Source organism: Nelumbo nucifera, chromosome 2 (genome assembly GCF_055504915.1).
Source record: "Nelumbo nucifera cultivar China Antique chromosome 2, China Antique-T2T, whole genome shotgun sequence".
Taxonomy (NCBI): domain Eukaryota; kingdom Viridiplantae; phylum Streptophyta; class Magnoliopsida; order Proteales; family Nelumbonaceae; genus Nelumbo; species Nelumbo nucifera.
In genome coordinates, this window is record NC_142650.1 from 85245001 (window position 1) to 85269919 (window position 24919).

At 43.5% G+C, this 24919-nt stretch overlaps 1 pseudogene; it reads left to right on the forward strand.

Annotated features, from left to right (window-relative positions):
• Nucleotides 1-23481: 23481 nt before the first annotated feature.
• LOC148802411 (25S ribosomal RNA) lies at nt 23482-24456 on the forward strand (annotated as a pseudogene; the record flags this gene model as incomplete).
• Nucleotides 24457-24919: the final 463 nt, after the last annotated feature.

Sequence of the window (24919 nt, forward strand, 5' to 3'; positions counted from 1 at the left end):
GAGAGTGCATTCCCGATCATTACCTTTGTCCGACAAAGGGGCTGATCCTGTCACTATGATAACCCACTCAGATGAATTCTCAGACTGTCCCAACATACCCAGGTTTTGATCCCCATCTAAGGATCTCACTAATTGGCATATCAAAGACAGCCCGATCCGACACCTAGTGAAGTGTCATAATCGAGTCTAGGGGTCAGGTGTAATTTTCCAGTTTTGCCCATCTATCTCCATGGTCCAGGGCAATACTGGAAATCTGGTCCAGTTCAAGGATTCGAGTAATCCCATACTGCATGTGCCTTGGGTCTTACCCTGGTGGCCGAGACAGGCCATCCCAACACTTGGTGGCACACCAGTATCAGCCTTAGCAGGATAAATCTCCCCAAACTTATCCAATGGCTGTGAACAATTAAAACTAACACGAGTCTCTATAAGTGTCCAGTTTTAGGGTCTTACATAGAATTAAACCAAACAACATGAATCAAACATGCACTTTATTTATTTCCACTAAATAACAAACGTACATCAAATTGGATTGAAGCTAAGGGCATACAAAACTGTCTAATAGGTATATGGGCTGAATAGCAGTTAGCAGTTTGGCCCATACATTTTCTCACAATAGTGGGCTTTTGCAGTTTTAACCAATTAAAACAGGGCTTTAAAGGTGGGCCGAATTAATCCCTGTAATTGAACATCAGATTTGGAGCAGCAAGCGTGAGAAATATGGACTGAAAAATAGTCCCCTTCGTCCCAGGAGTTCTCCTTCAGCCTCCACCATTCCCTCTTGCAAGATTTGATCTTTGCTGCAATAGGAAGTCAAGAAATCAGTTCTTGACATTAGTCTTGCGAAAAAGACTAAGAAAGATTCAGTGTTCTAGAGGATTCTTGCGAAGGATCCAGTGTGTAGGACGCACCCTACTGGTTCCGTTCCATCCACAGCTGTGTCATCTTCAGCAGGAGTGGATCTTGGTTTCTTCTTTGGGCGTGAACACCAACTTTGGGAAATACTGCTTCTCCGGATCAGGTATATTCCTCCCTTTTGCTTTTTGGTTCAGATCTGGTTCGATCATGGTTCAAGTAAGATCCTTGAATATAATATTCTAAATTCAGGGAAGATGATTCCCAGTTGGGAGAAGGTAGGAAAATTTTTGAAATTCGCCCACCCATTCCGCAACCTTTTGGCATCCATTAGATGGATCGTACCATTCTTTCATAGTGAAGTGTCATAATCGAGTCTAGGGGTCAGGTGTAACTTTCCAGTTTTGACCATCTATCTCCAAGGTCCAGGGCAGTTGGATGTTTGATGTGCTGTGACCATGGGCCACAAGCACTTGGCCCATGAAGACTCGTTAGTGGCTCTTGCGCACACCATGGCTGAATGCACATCATTACCATGGTGTCCCTTAAGGTCATTGGATGACCCCTCCTTGCTTGGTGGGCCCCACAACCCTGAAAAGGGATGCGTATGGAACCCCTAGCCGATTAAGGCCCACCAGAAATCTTACTTTATGAAAGTCAGTGGGAGCCACTCTGGTTTGAACTAAATTAGAACTAGGGCATAATCTCGTTCCCTCCAGCAAATATGCGTGCATGCGATAGGGAGATCCATATGATGGACTCTCTAAAGGCATTCCGTCATTATAGCACAATGATGGGTCATTCAGTAATGAGGAAACGCACCATAAAATTGGGCTATCCATTTGCTGATTGATCTGTCAGAGTGTTTCATAAGATGATAGGGGCGTCATAGACCGATGTGGGAGGGGCTTCACTAGAAAATGGGAACTCTCTCACGGTACCTTAGCGTAACCTGAATACGATGGGTAAGCACTCACTGGACTGAAAGGTTTACCTGAAAACGGCTCTGAACCTTGTCTAACAGAGGTCAAAAAATAACTCATTTAATGAGTGGATATGATCCATCACAGAAAGGTGGTGGGGTTATGCAGCCGAAACAGTTGGCTTCACGGACCCCATGTGAGAAAGGAGGGAAATCTCAGAAACATTTCGTCGTCTCCGTCACTGAGAAAGGAGGGAAATCTCAGAGATGAACAAATGGGAATGGAACATAGATTAAAAACCATGTCTATGTAAGTAACATGAATTAAACTAAGGTTGTGGACTAACATCTTTGCTGTTTTATCAGAAAATGGCAAACAGACAATTCGCAAAGCTACTAGACGATAACAAGCTTAAGGGCCCAAACTATGCCGACTGGTACAGAAATCTTATGCTGGTCCTAACTTCCTGAATGTTAGATAAGGTGGTGAAAAATCCTGCCCCGGAGCGCCCAGGTGATAGGGCTTCTGAGGCCCGTAGGAGGGACTACCAAGATTGGGAGGACAGGTGAAAAATCCTCCCAAGCCCATTGCTTTGTCATTGCCTCACTAGACAACTCAATACAGAGGCAGTTCGATCAGATCAAATTAGCCAAGGACATATTGGACAGTCTAAAGACAATGTATAAAGAGCAAAACCGTTCTACTCGACAGAAGGTCCTGAAATTGTTCATGACCACGCAGATGTCCAAGGGGCAGAAAGTTCATGACCATTGTCTTCGGATGATGGGATACATTAACGAACTGGAAGCTCTTGGATCCGGGCTAGATCTTGGCATGCCAGTGGATGCCATCCTGAATTCTTTGCCCTCTTCCTTCAATGCGTTTACAATGAACTACAATATGAATAAGCTGAATTTCAGCATCAAGGAACTCAGCAATATGTTGCAGAGAGCCGAGGATCTACTCAAGAAGGATGAGCCTGTGGTTATGCTTGCTGAAGCTAACAAATCGGGCAAGAAAAAGAGAAAGGCAAAGAAGCCCCAGAAGAAAACTGCCAAGCATAAGAAGCAGAAGAAGAACAAGGCATCTGATGTCTGTCACTTCTGCAAGCAGACCGACCACTGGAAGTGGAACTGTCCTGCCTACTTGGAATCTAAGAAAGGTAACATCGAAACTTGTGTCATAGAAACTAATATGTTAGTTACTTATGTGTCCTAGTGTGTGGACTCCGGGGCTTCAACTCATGCGTGTGACTCACTGCAAGGGTTCAAAGTTAGTAGAAGATTGAGTGAAGGCGAAGTGACACTATTTTTGGGAACGACTGCAAGTGTTGCAGCTGCGGCAATAGGAACCGTAGAATTAGTTTTTAGAGAAGGAGTACATGTACTTAAAGATTGTCTTTATGTACAGAACTTAAGAAGAAATTTAACTTCTGTTTCTAAACTGTGTGTGGATGGATATACTAATTATTTTAGTAATATGATTACTGTTAAACGGAATAACAAATTCATCGCCTACGGGGAACTGGAGAGCGGTCTTTATGTTCTACATCTTTCTCTGGAAACTAACTTTACCGAAATTACGTCGGTCAAAAATCCCAAGAAAAGGAATCGTGATGCAGTAAAACCCACGGATGGTCCTTTGGAATTTCTAACCGTAGAAAATCTTCCCACTTGTGAGCCTTGCCTTCAAGGTATGATGACTAAGTGGCCATTTGACGGTAAGCCTGAAAGATCTGCAGGCACTCTTGACCTAATACATACTGATGTATGTAGTCCCCTGATAGCCAAAGGAGAGGGATATTTTCCAACTCCTTCTAGGAGATCATCTTATCTTTAGGGAGTCTTGATCTTCTTTGAACTAATCCTATCCTATCTCTTATCTAATCCCCAACCTTCTTATCCTTATAGGATTACATTCAAAGTTTAGATCTAATAAGACTCTCTCTCTCTTGGGAGATTACATTCGAATTAGGACTCTAGACTCTTGTATCCGAGTTGGGCTTCTCTGCTACTTTGGCTGCTTCCATGTTCTTCTGCGAGTTGGGCTTCAGCTGTTAAATGGGCCTGGTTGCGAACTTGCTCCGACTTTGGGCCCGGTTTCGTACTCGATGCGGGTCGAATCAGTCAAAACCCAAAACAGTAAAGTTGTGGGCCTTTCTTTCTTCTTTCTAATGCTTCTTGAATTGCCCAATTCGGAGTCCAGAACTGTAAATTAGGCCCAGATCACTGACTGTCGCCGAAACTGTGCAAAATCACCCGAATTGGTTTGTTTCCTTCAAATTGCCTTCTTTATTGCCCTGAATCGAAATACAAGAGTAACAAGTGCATTTAAGTGCTAAAGTAGTGTAAAAGGATGAAATTAAGGGGACAAAATAAGGTTCTTTTAAGTCTCATCAATTCCCCCCACACTTAAACTTTGCCCGTCCTTGGGCAAGGCAAAATTCAAGCAAAACAGGAGAACCTAACTAATGAATCTCTCTTCTTTTCCTCTCGACGAGGCCTGGTCCAATGCATGCTTCAGTCCAGTCTTGGTAACCTTTCCCTTTTCATCTCTTTCTCCCCTTTTTCTTGTCCAAGAGTGATCGCAAATCATCATTCCTCATGGTCCCAAGTTAAATTGATAGTCAAGGAGGCAAGCCTCTAGGGCTTAAACTCCTTGGATTGCACGTTCTCATTGCTTTTAACAAACCAATTCAGCCAGATGCAATTACTTTTCTTTGAATCAAAACAAGGTGTGCTTATTGCCATAAGCTTGCTATGTATCACATCTCCACCACTTAGTGTGAGTTCCTAGGATCTGAAGGTGAGAATGGGGTTGGGGTTCTAGGGTGAGTGCATTTTATGCTGCATCTCACCCTTACCTTCTTTTCAAGATGTGAGTGCATTTTATGCTCCATCTCACACTTGTTTTCGTTTCTAGATATGAGTGCATTTTATGCTCCATCTCACATTTGTTTTTGTTTCTAAATGTGAGTGCATTTTATGCTCCATCTCACATTGGTCACGATTTTATTTTCAAACTCTTTTTTTTTCTTTTCTTTTTTTTTTCACAAGAATCAATGGGGTTTCACTGCTTGATCCATGAATTCATTGATCGTGGTCTCTATATGCCTAACACAACAAGTTCTAGAATAATCAACCCATGTTTGATAGATAATTATGTGAAAATCAATCAAACCCTTATGCATCTTGCCTATTGATCGATTAAAATCATGAGGTACCATATGCAGCTTAGAAAGATTCAGTTAGTCATGCTTGCATCCTATCTTATCTATTCAACCTAAGCACATGATTCTTGATAAGTTGAAATCGTTCAAGGATAAGTTTCTAGGAGCAGAAATTTCAAGACGGTAAGGTATCCCAAATTTCCATCAGATTTCCCTAATCCCCCCACACTTAAGTTATACATTGTCCCCAATGTATGTGATTATGCATAAAGTAGAAGGATTTGGGGGTACTTCCTTGTTCGCTTTTTGAGGTTCCTGCTAAACACAAATATCAAAACCAAATAACAAAATTAACTAAACATAATGGGTTGCCTCCCAGAAGCGCAGTTGTTTAATGTCGTTATGTTCGACGTCCTCTTTTTGCTCCTTTAATCCAATGAATACCGTGGAATGTCCAACGAGATGTCTACCGTAGAGGGAACATTTGCATCCTCATGGAACAACTTCAATCGATGTCCATTCACCTTGAAAATCTTACCTATGTCGAGACTTTTGATCTCTATTGCACCATAGGGAAAAACATTAGTCACAGTAAACGGACCCATCCACTTGGAACGCAGCTTACCTGGCATGAGTTGAAGTCAAGAATTATACACTAAGACCTTTTGTCCAATTTTAAATTGTTTTCTTTAGAGTGCATTGTCATGGAACGATTTGGTCTTTTCTTTGTAGATTCTTGAATTCTCGTATGCCTCTAACCTCAACTCTTCCAGCTCTTGCAATTGGAGCTTCCTTTCCTTCCCTGCTTCTTCCATATTCATGTTGCATTGCTTGATTGCCCAATAGGCCCTATGTTCAATTTCCACTGGCAAGTGGCAAGATTTGCCAAAAATTAACCTGTAAGGGGACATACCTATTGGGGTCTTGTAAGCTGTATGATATGCCCAGAGAGCATCATCTAGACGTAGGTTCCAATCCTTCCTTTCTGGATTCAACGTCTTTTCCAAGATGGACTTTACCTCTCTATTAGATATTTCAGCTTGCCCGTTAGTCTGGGGATGATAAGCAGTGGCAATTCAGTGATGCACCCCATATCTTCTCAACAAGGCTTCAACTGTTCTATTGCAAAAATGGGTCCCTTGATCGCTTATGATGGCTCGAGGAATGCCAAACCTACTGAAGATGTTAGACTTTATAAACCCTACAACACATTTAGAATCATCAGTTTTGGTGGCTTTGGCTTCCACCCATTTTGAATCAAAATTGACTGCCAAAAGTATGTAAGAAAAACCACAAGAGGGGGCAAAGGGTCCCATGAAATCAATGCCCCAAACATCAAATATTTCACATATAAGAATGGGGGTCTGGGGCATCTCATTCTTGCAAGATAGTGTACCTGTTTGTTGACATCTTTGAGAGAATGGTAGGATCCATCTAATGGACGCCATAAAGGTTGCGGAATGGGTGGGGCGAATTTCAAAAATTTCCTACCTTCTCCCAACTGGGAATCATATTCCCTGAATTTAGAATACAATATTCAAGGATCTACTTGAACCCTAATCAAACCAGATCTGTACCAAAAATAAATGGGAGGATTATACCTGATCCGGAGAAGCAGTATCTCCCAAAGTTGGTGTTCACGCCCAAAGAATGCTCCAAGATCTGTCCCTGCTGAAGATGACACAGCTGTGGATGGGACAGAACCAGCAGGGTGCGTCCTACACACTGGATCCTTCGCAAGAATCCCCTGGATGTACTAAACACTGAATTCTTTCAGTCTTTCTTGCAAGACTGATGTCAAGAACTGGTTTCTTGACTTTCTTTTCTGCAAAGATCAAATCTTGCAATAATGCAGATGGCGGCGGCAGGAGGAGATCTCCAGAAACGAAAAGGCTGAACTGTTTTCTTTTCTGGAGAGTATGAGATCTAATCTCAAATCGCAGGAACCCTTCTTGCTTACCAAAACCCCTTGGATCGAAATCTGATTTCTCTCCCTCTTGGTACATTCGAAAATCTCCTCCTTTCTTCTTGATTAAGAAATCTCCTAATTAGGAGTTATCCCAATCCAAATCAGTATTTGGATAGGGGATAATCTTAATCCCTTTCCCAGATAGAGTCAGCTTACTCCTGATCTTATCAGGAGGTTACCAGATTCAAATCTGATTTGAATTTGGTCTCTAAGAGTGGATAAGGCTAAGAGCCCAATCCTTTTTGCTAACTTCAATCTCAAATTCGCCCCATTGATGGGTGATCATATCAGCCCACCTCGAAATGGGCTTTTGGCCCATTAAGTATTCAGTGTTTAATTAGTTTCCAATCTGCTGCCCAGTTGGGCTTCTTTGTATGGCGTGGGACCCAAGCATTGATCTACACACCAGCCACATGGGTTCGGCCCAGCCTTTAATACAAGGCCCAGCCGAATTCACTGAAAATCTCAATGAACCCCTTGAGTCCATCGTATGAACCCTATGGGCCCAACACTTACATTAAGTGGTCCCTGGGCCAAGCCATCTTATAAAAACCCAGGGACTGTGGGCAGGTGCAAGATTAGCCCATCAGGTATTATCCTAAATGGTCTTACACTTAACCTCTCAGCCCTTAATGATCAAGCACTGCCCGACAAGAGAGGACCTCTCCCTCGGCTGCAAGGAACAGTGCCGCACTCTCCTCTCACATGGATCCCGGGAATTAAAACCATTTGCAAACATTTTGAAACCGTACATATATATGTAAATATATTAATTTTGCAAAAACAAAATTCCAACGATTGAAATCAACTGCCGGCAGTTTGGTTTCCATCAGAGAGAGTGCATTTCCGATCATTACCCTTTGTCCGACAAAGTGGCTGATTCTGTCACTATGACCACCCACTCAGATGAATTCTCAAACTGCCCCAACATACCCAGGTTTTGATCCCCACTAAGGATCTCACTGATTGGCATATCAAAGGCAGGCTGATCCAGCACCTAGTGAAGTGTCATAATCGAGTCTAGGGGTCAGGTGTAACTTTCCAGTTTTGTCCATCTATCTCCAAGGTCCAGGGCAAGACTGGAAATCTGGTCCGGTTCAAGGATTCAAGTAATCCCATGCTGTATGTGCCTCGGGTCTTACCCTGATGGCTGAGACAGGCCATCCCAACACTTGGTGGCACACCAGTATCAGCCTTGGCAGGATAAATCTCCCCACACTTATCCAACGGCTGTGAACATTTAAAACTAACATGAGTCTCTACAAATGTCCAGTTTTAGGGTTTTACACAGAATTAAACCAAACAACATGAATCAAACATGCACTTTATTTATTTCCACTAAATAACAAAAGTACATCAAAATGATTGAAGCTAAGGGCATACAAAACTGTCTAACAATCTTTCACAGTTTTTACAAAACAAGTAGGCATCTCTAAATAGGGTGGCCCAATACAGACCACTATCCAAGACTTTTCGAGCAGGACAATGGCAGGGCAATTTTTGAAAAATCTTTGATGAACCTGCGATAAAAGCCTGCATGTCCAAGAAAAGAACGAACCTCCCTAACATTTGTAGGGTAAGGTAAACTCACAATCAAATCAATTTTTGTCGACTTCTATTCCTCTGGCTGAAACTACATGTCCCAACACAATACCCTCCTTCACCATAAAATGACATTTTTCATAGTTTAAGACAAGATTTGTTTCCACACACCTATTCAGAATTTTACTTAAACTATTCAAACAATCATCAAACGAATCACCATAAACAGTAAAATCATCCATGAACACTTCAATGCATTTTTCAATAAAATCAGAAAATATGCTCATCATGCATCTTTGAAAAGTGCCCGGAGTGTTACACAAACCAAAGGGCATTCATCTGTAGGCGAAGGTGCCGAATGGACAAGTGAATGTCATTTTCTCTTGGTCCTCCTGCGCAATAACAATCTGATAATACCCGGAGAATCCATCGAGAAAACAAAAGAAAGCCTTACCTGCCAGCCTCTTTAGCATCTGATCAATGAAGGGTAGGGGAAAATGGTCCTTTCGAGTGGCCAAGTTGAGTTTTCAAAAATCTATTACCATTCGCCAGCCACCTTGTACCCTCATGGGAATTAGTTCATTATTTTTATTTTTTACTACAGTCATCCCAGTTTTCTTAGGCTCAACATGAATAGGACTTACCCATTTGCTGTCTGAAATTGGATAAATTATTCCTTCATCTAACAGTTTAAGCACCTCTTTCATTACTACCTCTTTCATTACCGGGTTGAGTTTCCTTTGTGGTTCTCTAACCGGTTTGGCATCATCTTCCAAAAGGATCCTATGCATGCAAATTGAGGGGCTGACCCCTTTTATGTCAGCTAGGGTCCAGCCAATTGCCTCCTTATGGTCCTTTAGGACTTTGATGAGCCTCTCCTCTTGCTCCTCAGTCAACCCTTTTGCAATGATCACAGGCAATGTCTCTTTTTCGCCCAAGTAGGCATATTTTAGGTGATCAGGTAGGGTCTTTAGTTCCAGCTCTGGAGCTTGCAAAACAGAGGGCAGCAGCCTTGTGTGAGAAACCTTCGATTGAACATCAGAAGTCCTTACCTCCTGTTCAGGTTCTGGAGTATCATAGGAGCATCGATCTCCTCCTCCCTGTCTGATTGTGCCTTATATTCTAGCTCATCATCCATGTCCTCCTCTCCAAAGACTTCCTGCACAATCGAATTGATAGTATCCATAGAGCAGATCGAATGACACTCACTAGGATATTTCATTGCATCAAAAATATTAAATTTTACAATCTCTCCATCAAACTCGACGGAGAGGGTACCCTCATCCACATCTATTTTGGTCTTGGCCGTTTTCATGAATGGACGACCTAATAGAAGTGGGGCTGAACTCGTGGCTGTGTCTTCTTCCATCTTTAGGATGTAAAAATCAGCTGGAAAGATCAAATCGTTAACCTGCACTAATACATCCTCAACAATCCCTTCTGGGTATGCATTAGAATGATCAGCCAATTGAATAACAACTCTAGTCTCTTTTAAAGGACCTAGTCTCAATGCACAGTAAATCGAGTATGGCATGACATTAATAGATGCACCTAAGTCCAGCATGGCACGCTCGATTTGTTTATTACCAATCGAGTATGGCATGACATTAATAGATGCACCTAAGTGACAATGGGATACTGTCACAACTAGCTCCTCCTGCTACACCTCAACTCAACGGTGTTTTAGAGAGGAGGAATAGGACCTTGTTGGACATGGTCCGGTCACTTCTCGTATGCTCAGAATTACCCACATTCTTTTGGGGATACACATTAGAGACTGCTATCTACGTGCTGAATCGGGTTCCAACCAAATCAGTTCCAAAAACTCCATATGAACTATGGACCAGAAGGAAGCCAAGTGTAAGACACTTGAAGATTTGGGGTTGTCCTGCACACGTTAAAAGAACAAATGCGGACAAGTTGGAGTCCAAAACCAGTCGTTGCCTATTTATAGGCTACCCAAAAGATTCGGTGGGTTGTCTATTCTATGACCCTAGCGAGCAAAAAGTGTTCTGCGGTCGAAATGCCCAATTCTTAGAAACCGAATACATCTTGGACACCCATCGTTAGGAAATAGTTTTTGATGAGGAGAGCTCAGGAGCAGTGGGAGATGTTCAACAAGTTCCAGGTAGTGACCAACCTAGAAGGTCCACCCGGGTATCCAGACCACCAATCTGATATGGTTTTGACTAGGATAGTTACCTAGTGGAAGTCTTGATAAGTGAGGAGGATCCCGTAGCTTATGTGGAAGCTATGTTAGACATAGATTCCTAGAAGTGGGTGGAGGCCATGAGAGATGAGATGGACTTAATGGAGACCAATGGAGTCTGGACACTTGTAGATCCGCCCTTCGACGTAAAAGCAATTGGTTGCAAATGGATCTACAAGAGGAAGAAGGGCCCCGATGGCAGGATTGAGACCTACAAAGCTTGTTTGGTGGCGAAAGAGTATACTCAGAAAGAAGGCATTGATTATGAGGAAACCTTTTCACCCGTGGCCCTGCTCAAATCCATAAGGATCATGCTAGCTGTAGCAACGTACCATGACTATGAGATTTAGCAAATGGATGTCAAAACTGCGTTCTTGAATGGATATCTTAGTGATGATATCTACATGCAGCAGCCGCAAGGCTTCATCGCTGCTGGTCAGGAACACATGGTATGTAAACTTAATAGATCCATATATGGACTTAAGCAGGCTTCTAGGAGTTGGAACATCCGCTTTGATTCAGCTGTCAAAACATTTGATTTTGAGCAGAATCCGGATGAGCCCTGTGTTTACAGGAAGTCCAGTGGGGATAATATCACCTTTTTGGTGTACTACATGGATGATATCCTACTCATTGGGATTGATGTAGGAATGTTGACTTCAGTCAAGGTATGGCTATCATAGCAGTTCTCCATGAAAGATCTTGGAGAAGCTTCATATATACTGGGTGTTCAACTCTATAGAGATAGATCAAAGCGGATAATTGGATTATCCCAGGCTGCTTTCATTGACAAAATTGTCAAAAGATACAGCATGGAGAACTCCAAGAAAGGAAACGTTCCTTTCAGGCATGGAGTCACTTTCTCCAAGAAGATGTCTCCAAAGACTTTTGAGGAGATTAAGAGCATGGGAGATGTTCCCTATGCCTCAGCCGTGGGGAGCATCATGTATGCCATGTTGCGCACTCGCCCAGACATTGCTCAGGGGATGAGTGTGGTAAGCAGATTCCAACCCAACCCAGGGCAGGAGCATTGGACTACTGTGAAGAACATACTCAAATACCTTCGAAGGGCAAAAGAGTTTTGTCAAGTATTCAATGGTAGTTCACTACAAGTTCTAGGGTATACTGATGCTGATTTCCAGTCGGATCCAGATGATAGAAAATCTACATCTGGGTATGTTTTCACGATAGGATCATGTGCTGTTTGCTGGAAAAGTAGCAAACAGGGTGCCACTACAGATTCCATAACCGAGGTCGAGTACATTGCCGCAAGTGAAGTTTCCAAGGAAGCCGTGTGGATGAAGAAATTCATACACGAATTTGGAGTGATACCGTCCAGCACATCACCCATCCTGTTGTTGTGTGACAACAATGGAGCGATCGGCCAGGCTAAAGAGCCTCGGGCCCACTCGAGGTCAAAGCACATCGAGAGGAACTACCACGTACTACGGGAGATCATTGGTGGAGGGGACGTCCTAATTTAGAAGGTAGCATCAGCGGATAATGTGGCAGACCCATTGACTAAGCCACTAACACAGAAGGTGTTTGAGAAACACGTGGAAAGTATGGGACTCCGGCTTGTACCATATTAGACCTAAGTGCAAGTGGGAGCTGTTAGATAGTTTTGTATGCCCTTAGCTTCAATCCGATTTGATGTACTTTTGTTATTTAGTGTAAATAAATAAAGTACATGTTTGATTCATGTTGTTTGGTATGATTCTGTGTAAGACCCTAAAACTGGACACTTATAGAGACTCGTGTTAGTTTTAGATGTTCATAGCCATTGGATAAGTCTGGGGAGATTTATCTTGCCAAGGCTGTTACTGGTGTGCCACCAAGTGTTGGGATGGCCTGTCTCGGCCATGAAGGGATGAGAGATCCATCCCATGGACGCCCAAAGGTTACAGAATAAGGGGACGAATTTAAAAATTTTTTCTCTCCCTTCAACTGGGAATCGCATTCCCTATTTAGAAAATCATATTTTCAAGGATCATTCTTGAACCAAAAACTCAACCAGATCTGAACCAAAAGGAGTAGGAGAGGATTGTACCTGATCCGGAAAAATAGTATCTCCCAACGAAGGTGTTCACGCCCAAGGAAGGATCTAAACACTGCTCCCACTGAAGATGGCACAATGCAGGATGGAGCAGAATCAGCAGTGTTCATCTCCAAGAACTCTGTCCTTCGTAAGAATCAGCAGGATGGTACGTGAGCACAGCTTCCTTTCAATCCTTTCTCAAAGAACTAATGTCAAGATCCAATCTTGACTTCTCCCACAACTAGAGATTGAACTGGCAAACAGGGCGGCAAGAACAGGGAGGCGGCAAGAGAGTATACGTTAAGATCCTTTCTAGATTAACAAAAGATGAAGGGGGCGACAGCCTTTAGGAGACACACATCAGATTTTCTTTAGTGTGCTGCCCAGTTGGGCTTCCTTGTATGGCGTGGGACCCAAGCATTGATCTACACATCAGCCACAAGGGTTCGGCCCAGCCTTTATTACAAGGCCTGGCCGAATACATTCTTATGGACAGTGCACCCCCTAAAACCCATCAAATGGGCTCTATGGGCCCAACACATACCTTAAGTGTTCCCTGGGCCAAGCCACATTGTAACAAACACCCAGGGACTGTGGGCAGATGCAAGATTAGCTCATCAGGTATTATCCTCAATGGTCTTACACCCAGGGACTGTCCCAACATACCCAGGTTTTGACCCCCGCTAAGGATCTCACTGATTGGTTCATCAAAGACAGCCCAATCCGACACGTAGTGCAGTATCATAATCGAGTCTAGGGGTCGAGAGTAACTTTCCAGTTTTGCCCATCAATCTCCAAGGTCTAGGGCAATACTGGAAATCTGGTCCAGTCCATAGATTGAATTAATCCTACACTGTATGTGCCTAGGGTCTCACCCTGGCAGCTGAGACAGGCCACCCCAACTGACTTGGTGGCACCATAGTGTCAGCCTTGTCAGGATAGGTCTCCCCAGACCGACCCACTGGCTGTCAACATTCTAAACTAACACGAGTCTCATTAAGTGTCCAGTTTAAGGGTATTACACAGAAACATACCAAGGGAACATGAATCAAATATGCACTTTTATTCATTTACAATAAACTCATAAAGTACATCATTCTGATTGGCGCTAAGGGCATACAAAACTGTCTAATAGCTCCCACTTGCACTTAGGTCCAATCAGGTACTAGCCAGAGTCCCATGCTTTCGACGTGTTTCTCAAACACTTTCTGTGATAGTGGCTTCGTCAATGGGTTTACCACATTCTCCGCTGATGCTACCTCTTTACACTATCCTCCCGTAGGTCCAGCGTTGTCATACAACAATGAAATGGGTGATGTGCTGAATTTCAAATTCAGGAATGAATACCTTCATTCATAAGGCAGCCTCACATACGACAATGCTTTCGGCTTGGGTTGTGGACTATAAATTTGCTACTTAGGACCCCTGTTTGCCGACATTCAAGAAACAACACACGATCCTATCGTGAAAACATATCCAGATGTAGATTTTCTATCATCTGTGTCTGACTGAAATTCGAAATCTGTATACCCTTGGATCTGTAGTGAGCTACTGTCAAATACTAGACAAAACTCTTTTGACCTTCGAAGGTACATAAGTATGTTTTTCATAGCAGTCCAATGCTCCTGCCCTGGGTTGCCCTGAAATCTGCTTACTACACTCACTGCCTGAGCAATGTCAGGACGAGTGCACAGCATGGCATACATGATGCTCCCTACGACAGAGGCATAGGGATCGTCTTTCATGCCATCAATCTCCTCAGAGGTCATGGGAGACATCTTCTTGGAGAGAGTGACTCCTTGCCTGAACGGAACATTTCCTTTCTTGGAGTTTTCCATGCTGTATCTTTTGACTATTTTGTCGATGTAAGCAGATTGGGATAATCCTATTATCTGCTTCGATCTATCTTTATAGAGTCGAAGACCCAGTATATAGAAGGCTTCTCCAAGATCTTTCAAGGAGAATTGCTGTGATAGCCATACTTTCACCAAAGTTAACATTCCTACATCATTCCCAATGAGTAGAATGTCATCTACATACAAGACCAAGAAGGTATCCTTATCTCCACTGTACTTCCTGTAGACACAGGCTTCATTCGGATTCTGCTCGAAGTCAAATGATTTGATAAAAGAGTGAAAATGGATGTTCCAACTTCTAGAAGCTTGCTTAAGTTCATAAATGGATCTGTTAAGTTTACATACCATGTTTTCCTAACCAACAGCATTGAAGCCTTGCGGCTGGTGCATATAGATATCTTCAGTAAGATCTCCATTCAGGAATGTAGTTTTGACATCCATCTTTCAAATCTCATAATCATGGTATACTGCTACAGCTAGCAGGATCCTAATGGATTTAAGCATGGCCACAGGCGAAAAGGTTTCCTCATAATCGATGCCCTCTTTCTGAGTGTACCCTTTCGCCACCAGACGAGATTTGAAGGTCTCAACCCTACCATCGGGGCCCTTCTTCCTCTTGTAAATCCATTTGCAACCGATTGCTTTTACCCCAGTGGGCGGATCTGTTAGAGTCCAGACTCCATTGGTCTCCATTGAGTCCATCTCTGCCCTCATGGCCTCCACCCACTTCTGGGAATCTATGTCCAACATAGCTTCCGCGTAAGTCATGGGATCCTCCTCACTAATCAAGGTTTCCACCAGGTAACTATCCTGGTCATAACCATAACTATTCTAGGTTGGTCACTAACTGGAACTTGTGGAACATCTCCCACTGGTCCTTAGCTCTCCTCATCAAGAACAATTTCCTGACGATGGGTGTCCAGGATGTAATCGGTTTCCAAGAATTGTACATTTCGACTGCAGAACACTTTCTGCTCACTTGGGTAATAGAATAGATAACCTACAGAGACTTTTGGGTAGCCTACAAATAGGCAACAGCTGGTCTTGGATTCAAACTTGTCTGCACTCGTTCTTTTAATGTGTACTGGATAACCCCAAATCTTCAAGTGTCTGACACTTGGTTTCTTTCCGGTCCAAAGTTCATATAGAGTATTCGGAACCGATTTGGTTGGAACCCGATTCAGCACGTAAATCGCAGTCTCTAATGCATGACCCCAAAAGGATGTGGGTAACTCTGAGTGTATGAGAAGCGACCGGACCATAAATTCCTCCTCTCTGAAACACCGTTAAGTTGTGGTGTAGCAGGAGGAGCTAACTATGATACTATCCCATTGTCCTTCAAGTAGTCCCTGAATTCATTAGAGAGATACTCGCCACCTCGATCTGATCAAAGGGCTTTAATTTCTCTCCCTAACTGTTTCTCGACCTCTTGTCTAAACTCTTTGAACTATTCAAAGGACTCAGACTTATGTCTCATTAGGTACATGTAACCATATCGTGAAAAATCATCTGTGAAGGTGATGAAATACACGTGTTGATTTCGTGTCCTAACACTCAGGGGACCACATACATCAGTATATATTAGGTCATGTGTGCTTGTACATCTTTCAGGCTTACCGTTAAAAGGCCGTTTCATCATCTTGCCTTGTAGGCAAGGCTAACAGGTGGGAAGATCTTCTACAATTAGAAAATCCAAAGGACCACCCTTTACCAACCTTGTGATTCGGTCAACACCGATGTGGCCAAGTCGGTAATGCCACAGACACGTGGGATTAACTGTATCACGGGCTCTCTTCTTGGGGATTTCTACCGACATAGTTTTGGGTTATGTTAGTTTCTAGAGAAGGATGTAGAACATAGAGACCGTTCTCCAGTTCCCCGTATGCGATGAATCTGTTGTTTCTTTTAATAGTAATCGTATTACTAAAGAAGACAGAATAAACATCTGCACACAGTTTTGAAACAGAAATCAAATTTATCCTTAAATTTTGTACACAAAGACAATCTTTCAGTACAATAGTTCCTTCTCTAAAATGTAACTCCACGGTTCCTATGGCCGCGGCTGCAACAGTTGCATTAGTCCCCAAGTAGAGTGTGACTTCTCCTTCACTCAGCCTTCTGCTTACCTTGAATCCCTGCAGTGAGTTACACGCATGAGTTGAAGCCCCGGAGTCAATACACCAGGACGTAGAATCTACCAATAAATTGGTTCCTTCAATCTTTCTTTTGCTTCTTGCCCTTAGTGGCTTTCTTCGGAGGCTTCTTTGCCTTCCTCTTTCTCTTACCTGTTTTGCTAGCTTCAACAAGCATAGCTTCTTGCAGAAGCTGACATTCAGCTTGTTCATGTTATAGTTCATGATGAACAGATTGAAGGAAGGAGGCAAAGAATTAAGGATAGCATCTATCTGGGTCGCAAGGTCCAGCCTGGATCCAAGAGCCTCCAGTTCGTTGATATATCCCATCATCCGAAGACAATGATCGTGAACTTGTTGGCCCTTGGTCATTTGTGCAGTCATGAACTGTTTCAAGACCTTTTGTTGAGTAGAACGATTCTGCTCTTCATACATCGTCCTGAGACTGTACAATATGTCCTTGGCATGTTCGACTTGATTGAATTGCCTCTGTATTGGGTTGTCCAAAGAGGCAATGATGTAATACCGGGCAAGGGAGTTTTTCTCCTCCCATTCCTGATAGTCTCTCCTTCGGGCCTCAGAAGCCCTGTCTCCCGGACGCTCCGGGATAGGATTCTTTAACACTTTGTCTAGCTTTTTAGAAGCTAGGACCAGCATAAGGTTCCTGTACCCGTCGGCATAGTTTGGGCCCTTCAACTTGTTGTCATCAAGTAATTTTGCAAATGATCCGTTTGCCATTTTCTAATAACAGAGCAAACATCAGTCCACATCATAATTTGATTCATGTTCATTTCATAGATATGGATTTTAATCTACGTTCTATTTCCATTTATTCATCTCTGAGATTTCCCTCCTTTCTCAGTGACGGAGACTACGGGTTGTCTCTGGAAATGTGGGAAATCACATAGGGTGCATGGAGCCAACTGTTTCAGCTGCATAACCCCACCACCTTTCTGTGAAGGATCATATCCACTCATCATAGGAGTTTTCCCTTTGGCCTTTGTCAAACAAGGTTCAGAGCCGTTTTCAGGTAAACCTTTCTATCCAGTGAGTGCTTACCCATCATATTCATGAACGCCAAGGTACCGTGAGAGAGTTCCCATTTTCTGGTGATGCCTCTCCCACATCGGTCTATGACGCCCCTATCATCATATGAAACACTCAGACAAGCCCAACAACAAATGGATAGCCCATTTTCTAGTGCGTTTCCTCATTACTGAAGGACCCATCCTCATGCTAATGATGGAAGGCCTTTAGAGAGTTCATTATATGAATCTCCCTATCACATGCACTTATATTAGCTAGAGGGAACAGTTAATTACGCCCTAGTTCTTATTTTAGGTCAAACCAAAGTGGCTCCCACAGACTTTCATGAAGACAGATTTCGGTGGGCCTAAATCGGCTAGGGTTCCGCACGTAACCTCTTGATTGAAGGGATGAGAGATCCATCCTATGGACGCCCAAAGATTGCGGAATAAGGGGTGAATTTCAAAAATTTTATCTCTCCCTTCAACTGGGAATCGTATTCCCTATTTAGAAAATCATATTTTCAAAGATCAATCTTGAACCATAAACTGAACTAGATCTGAACCAAAAGGAGTGGGAGAGGATTATACCTGATACGGAGAAATACTATCTCCCAATGGAGGTGTTCACGCCCAAGGAAGGATCCAAAATCTGCTCCCACTGAAGATGGCGCAGTGAAGGATGGAGCAGAATCAGCAATGTTCTTCAAAAGAACTTGACCCTTCGCAAGAATCAACTGGACGGCTTGTGAGTACAGCTCCAATCAATCTTTTCCCAAAAGATTGAAATCAAGATCCAATCTTGATTGCTCCCAAGAACTGGAGATCGAACTGAAGGAATGGCAATGGCAGGAAGGTGGCGGCAGGAGAGAATTCGCAGTATGCAGGAAATCTCTCAATCTCTCTTTCTTTAAGAGAAGAATGCTGTTGATGATGTAAAAGGCTGCCGCCCCCTTCCCCTTTTATAATCTCAAAGGGATCAGCTCCTAATCAGATTAGGAGTTGCTAATCCAAATCATATTTGGGTTAGAAGTCCCTTAGTGATAAGGGATAATCCTTATCTTATCTGCAAATCAGATCAGCTGTCTCCTAATCTAATTAGGAGGTTTCCAGATCTAAATATTATTTAGATCTTGGACTCTCTAAGTGGATAGGGTCTAAGCCCAATCCTTTTAGCTGACCCACTTCAGAATTCGCCCCCTTTAAATGACTGATCAAATCCGCCCAGTTTGAAATGGGCTTAAGACCCATTAAGGTTATGTACTAAAAAAACCTTCCAAATTGCTGCCCAGTTGGGCTTCCTTGTATGGCGTGGGACCCAAGCATTGATCTACACATCAGCCACATGGGTTCAGCCCAGCCTTTGTTACAAGGCCTGGCCGAATGCACTGCTGAAGACAGTGTACCCCCTGAAACCCATCAAATGAGCTCTATGGGCCCAACACTTACACTAAGTGGTCCCTGGGCCAAGCCACCTTGTAACACCCAGGGACTGTGGGCAGATGCAAGATTAGCCCATCAGGCATTATCCTCAATGGTCTTACACTTAACCTCTCAGCCCATAATGATCATACACTGCCCGACAAGAGAGGACCTCTCCCTCGGCTGCAAGGAACAGTGTTGCACTCTCCACTTATATGGATCCCGGGAATTAAAACCTTCTTGCAAACAATTTAGAAACCATATATATATACTTTTATATCTTATATAAAATATATTTTGCAAAACAAATTTCAACGGTTGAAATCAGCTGCCGGCAGTCTTGGTTTCCATCAGTGAGAGTGCATCCCCGATCATTACCTTTGTCCGACAAAGGGGCTGATCCTGTCACTATGATCACCCACTCAAATGAATTCTCGGACTGTCCCAACATACCCAGGTTTTGACCCCCGCTAAGGATCTCACTGATTGGTACATCAAAGACAGCCCAACCCGACACCTAGTGTAGTATCATAATCGAGTCTAGGGGTCGGGTGTAACTTTCCAGTTTTGCCCATCAATCTCCATGGTCCAGGGCAATACTGGAAATCTGGTCCAGTTCAAAGATTCAATTAATTCTACACTGTATGTGCCTAGGGTCTCACCCTGGCAGCTGAGACAGGCCACCCCAACCAACTTGGTGGCACCACAATGTCAGCCTTGTTAGGATAGGTCTCCTCAGACCGACCCACCGGCTGTGAACATTCTAAACTAACACGAGGCTCATTAAGTGTCCAGTTTAAGGGTATTACACAGAAACAAACCAAGGGAACATGAATCAAATATGTATCTTTATTCATTTATATTAAACTCATAAAGTACATCATTCTGATTGAAGCTAAGGGCATACAAAACTGTCCAACATTGATGAGGTGTGGGGCCCACCACTGAGGGAGGTCATCCGATGACCAAAAGGGACACCATGGCAATGATGTGCATTCAGCCATGGTGTGCGCAAGAGCCACTATCGATTGAGCATGGGCCAAGTACTTATGGCCCATGTACGTAGCACATCACAGATCCATACATCACATGCAGGGATAAATTGATCATTCTTGAACCATAAACTGAACCAGATCCAGAGAAATAGTATCTCCCAACGAAGGTGTTCACGCCCAAGGAAGGATCCAAAGACTGCTCTCACTTAATATGGCGCAATGCAAGATGGAGCAGAATCAGTAGTGTTCTTCTCCAAGAACTGTCCTTCACAAGAATCAGCAAGATGGTACGTGAGCACAGCTTCCTTTCAATCCTTTCTCAAAGAACTGATGTAAAGATCCAATCTTGACTTCTCCCACAACTGGAGATCGAACTGTTAAACAGGGCGGCAAGAACAGGGAGGCAGCAAGAGAGTATTTGCAGGGTGCAGAATTCTCTTTTCTTGATTTCAGCACTAAAGAAAATCTTATGTGTGTCTCCTAAAGGCTGCCGCCCCCTTGTTCTTTTGTTAACCTAGAAAGATCAGCTCCTAATCTCATTAGGAGCTGCTTATCCAAATCATATTTGGATCAGCCTTCTCTTCAGGTGATAAGGATAAATCCTTATCTTATCTGTACATTAGATTAGCTTTCTCGTAATATCATTACGAGGTTTCTAGATCTGAATCACATTCAGATCTGGACTCTCTGAGTGGATAGGGTCAAGACCCTATCCTATCTGCTAATCCATCTCAGAATTCGCCCCATTATTAACTAAATAAATAGCCCAGTTTGAAATGGGCTTTAGGCCCATTAAGCTTATGTACTCACTTAACCTTCCTAACTGCTGCCCAATTGGGCTTCCTTGTATGGCGTGGGACCCAAGCATTGATCTACACATCAGCCACATGGGTTCGGCCTAGCCTTTATTACAAGGCCTGGCCGAATACACTGTTATGGACAGTGCACCCCCTGAAACCCATCAAATGGGCTCTATGGGCCCAACACTTACCCTAAGTGGTCTCTAGGCCAAGCCACCTTGTAACACCCTGGGACTGTGGGCAGATGCAAGATTAGCCCATCAGGTATTATCCTTAATGGTCTTACACTTAACCTCTCAGCCCATAATGATCATACACTGCCCGACAAGAGAGGACCTCTGCCTCAGCAGCAAGGAACAGTGTTGCACTCTCTACTTATATGGATCCCGGGAATTAAAACCTTATTGCAAACATTTGTGAAACCATAATATATACACTTTTATATCTCATATAAAATATACTTTGCAAAACAAATCTCAACGGTTGAAATCGGTGGCCGGTAGTCTTGGTTTCCATTAGTGAGAGTGCATCCCCGATCATTACCTTTGTCCTACAAAGGGGCTGATCCTGTCACTATGATCACCCACTCAGATGAATTCTCGGACTGTCCCAACATACCCAGGTTTTGACTCCCGCTAAGGATCTCACTGATTGGTACATCAAAGACAGCCCAATCTGACACCTAGTGCAGTATCATAATCGAGTCTAGGGGTCGGGTGTAACTTTCTAGTTTTGCCCATCAATCTCCAAGGTCCAGGGCAATACTGGAAATCTGATCCAGTTCATAGATTCAATTAATCCTACACTGTATGTGCCTAGGGTCTCACCCTGGCAGCTGAGACAGGCCACCCCAACCGACTTGGTGGCACCACAGTGTCAGCCTTGTCTAGATAGGTCTCCCCAGACCGACCCACTGGCTGTGAACATTCTAAACTAACACGAGTCTCATTAAGTGTCCAGTTTAAGGGTATTACACAGAAACATACCAAGGGAACATGAATCAAATATTAAGTACATCATTCTGATTGAAGCTAAGGGCATACAAAACTGTCTAACAGTTCACCAGGGCGAGACCCAAGGCACATGCAGTATGGGATTATTCGAATCCATGTACCAGACCAGATTTCCAGTATTGCCCTGGACCTTGGAGATAGATGGGCAAAACTGGAAAGTTACACCTGACCCCTAGTCTCGATTATGACACTTCACTAGGTGTCGGATCGGGCTGTCTACGATATGCCATTCAGCGAGATCCTTAGATTGGGGTCAAAACCTGGGTATGTTGGGACAGTCTGAGAATTCATCTGAGTGGGTGATCATTGTGACTGGATCAGCCCCTTTGTCGGACTAAGGTAATGATCGGGAATGCACTCTCTCTGATGGAAACCAAAACTGCCAGCAGTTGATATCAATCGTTGGAATTTTGTTTTGCAAAATTATTATATATATATATATATGTACGGTTTCGAAATGTTTGCAAATGGTTTTAATTCCCGGGTTCCATGTGAGTGGAGAGTGTGGCACTGTTCCTTGCAGCCGATGGAGAGGTCCTCTCTTGTCGGTAGTGCTTGATCATTAAGGGCTGAGAGGTTAAATGTAAGACCATTTAGGATAGTACCTGATGGGCTAATCTTGCACCTGCCCACAGTCCCTGGGTTTTTATAAGATGGCTTGGCCCAGGGACCACTTAATGTAAGTGTTGGGCCCATAGGGTCCATGTGATGGGCTCAGGGGTTTAATAAGCTTTTTAGTGAATTCGGCTGGGCCTTGTAATAAAGGCTGGGCCGAACTCATGTGGCTGGTGTGTAGATCAATGCTTGGGTCCCACGCCATACAAAGAAGCACAACTGGGCAGCAGATTGTAAACAAATTAAGCACTGAACACTTAATGGGCCAAAAGCCCATTTCGAGCTGCACTGATGTGATCTCCCATCTATGGGCTGGATCTGAGATTATGTTAGCAAAAGGATAGGGCCCTTTAACCTTATCCACTCTGGGAGACCAAATTCAAATCAGATTTGAATCTGGTGACCTCCTGATAAGAACAGGAGTAAGCTAACTTAATCTGCAGATAGGATTAAGATAATCCCCTATCCAAATACTGACATGGATTGGGATAACTCCTAATTAGGAGGTTTCTTAATCAAGAAGAAAGAAGGAGAAACCCAAAAAAAAAAGAGGTAAAAACATCAGATTTCGAACCAAGGGTTTCAAGAAAAGCAAGAAAGCTTCCTGCGAATAGAGATTAGATCTCATTCATACTCCAGAGAGAAGAGAAGCAATTTCTTCTATCTTCATCATTGGAGTTCTCCTCCAGTCATGCAGAAAAGACTGAAGAAGATTCAGTGTTCAGAGTTTCCAGAGGATTCTTGCGAAGGATCCAGTGTGTAGGACGCACTCTACCGGTTCCGTTCCACCCACAGCTGTGTCATCTTCAGCAGGAGCGGATCTTGGTTTCTTCTTTGGGCATGAACATGAACTTTGGGAGATACTGCTTCTCCGGATCAGGTATATTCCTCCCTTTTACTTTTGGTTCAGATCTGGTTCGATTATGGTTCAAGTAAGATCCTTGAATATTGAATTCTAAATTTAGGGATTACGATTCCCATTTGGAAGAAGGTAGGAAAATTTTTGAAATTCGCCCACCCATTCTGCAACCTTCTTGGCGTCCATTAGATGGATCCTACCATTCTTTCATGCCTCGGTGGGCCGATTTGGGTGGAAGACATTGTCAGGTGGGGAGTTTGTCTGGGGCGGCAGATCTGTTAAAAGATAAAGTAGGTGTCCTAAGATGAGCTCAACGAGAACAGAAATCTCGTTTGGAACAAAAGGGTAAAAGCTCATTTGATTATGATTTCCAGTATGAATACGAACTGTGAAAGCGTGGCCTATCGATCCTTTAGACCTTTGGAATTTGAAGCTAGAGGTGTCAGAAAAGTTACCACAGGGATAACTAGCTTGTGGCAGCCAAGCATTCATAGCGACGTTGCTTTTTGATCCTTCGATGTCCGCTCTTCCTATCATTGCGAAGCAGAATTCGCCAAGTGTTGGATTGTTCACCCACCAATAGGGAACGTGAGCTGGGTTTAGACCGTTGTGAGACAGGTTAGTTTTACCCTACTAATGATAGTGTCGCGATAGTAATTCAACCTAGTACAAGAGGAACCGTTGATTCACACAATTGGTCATCGTGCTTGGTTGAAAAGCCAGTGGCACGAAGCTACCATGTGCCGGATTATGACTGAACGCCTCTAAGTCAGAATCCTGGCTAAACATGTGATGTGTGCACCCTTCGCTCGATTGCCGACCCGTAGTTGGGGCCTCTAGGCCCCCAAAGGCACGTGCCATTGGTGAAGTCCTCGTGATAGATGAGCCATGTGGGCCGCCTTGAAGCACAATTCCCACCGGGTGGCGGGTAGAATCCTTTGCAAACGACTTAAATAAGCGATGGGGTATTGTAAGTGGTAGAGTGGCCTTGCTGCCACGATCCACTGAGATTCAGCCCTCTGTCGCATCGATTCGTCCCTCCCTCCACATTTCGCATCCCACAATAATTTGTCTCTCCCCCCAGTAACGAGTTTTCAAAAGAAGTCCCTCCCTCCATGCATCGTGGTGTGCCAAGAACAAAGTCCCTCCCTCTCCTTTTCAACATAACACATGCTTGTGAAAGTCCAACTCATCAGAACAACCTTCCATATCCCATGGCTCCACACCCACCATATCCCCATAGAGGTTATTGACGCTACCCTCCCACTCGGTCGACTGCACAGGGCTGCCATGGTGCGAGTGTTAGACAGTTTTGTATGCCCTTAGCTTCAATCCTATTTGATGTACATTTGTAATTTAGTGTAAATAAATAAAATGCATGTTTGATTCATGTTGTTTGGTATGATTCTGTGTATGACCCTAAAACTGGACACTTATAGAGACTCGTGTTAGTTTTAGATGTTCACAGCCATTGGATAAGTCTAGGGAGAATTATCC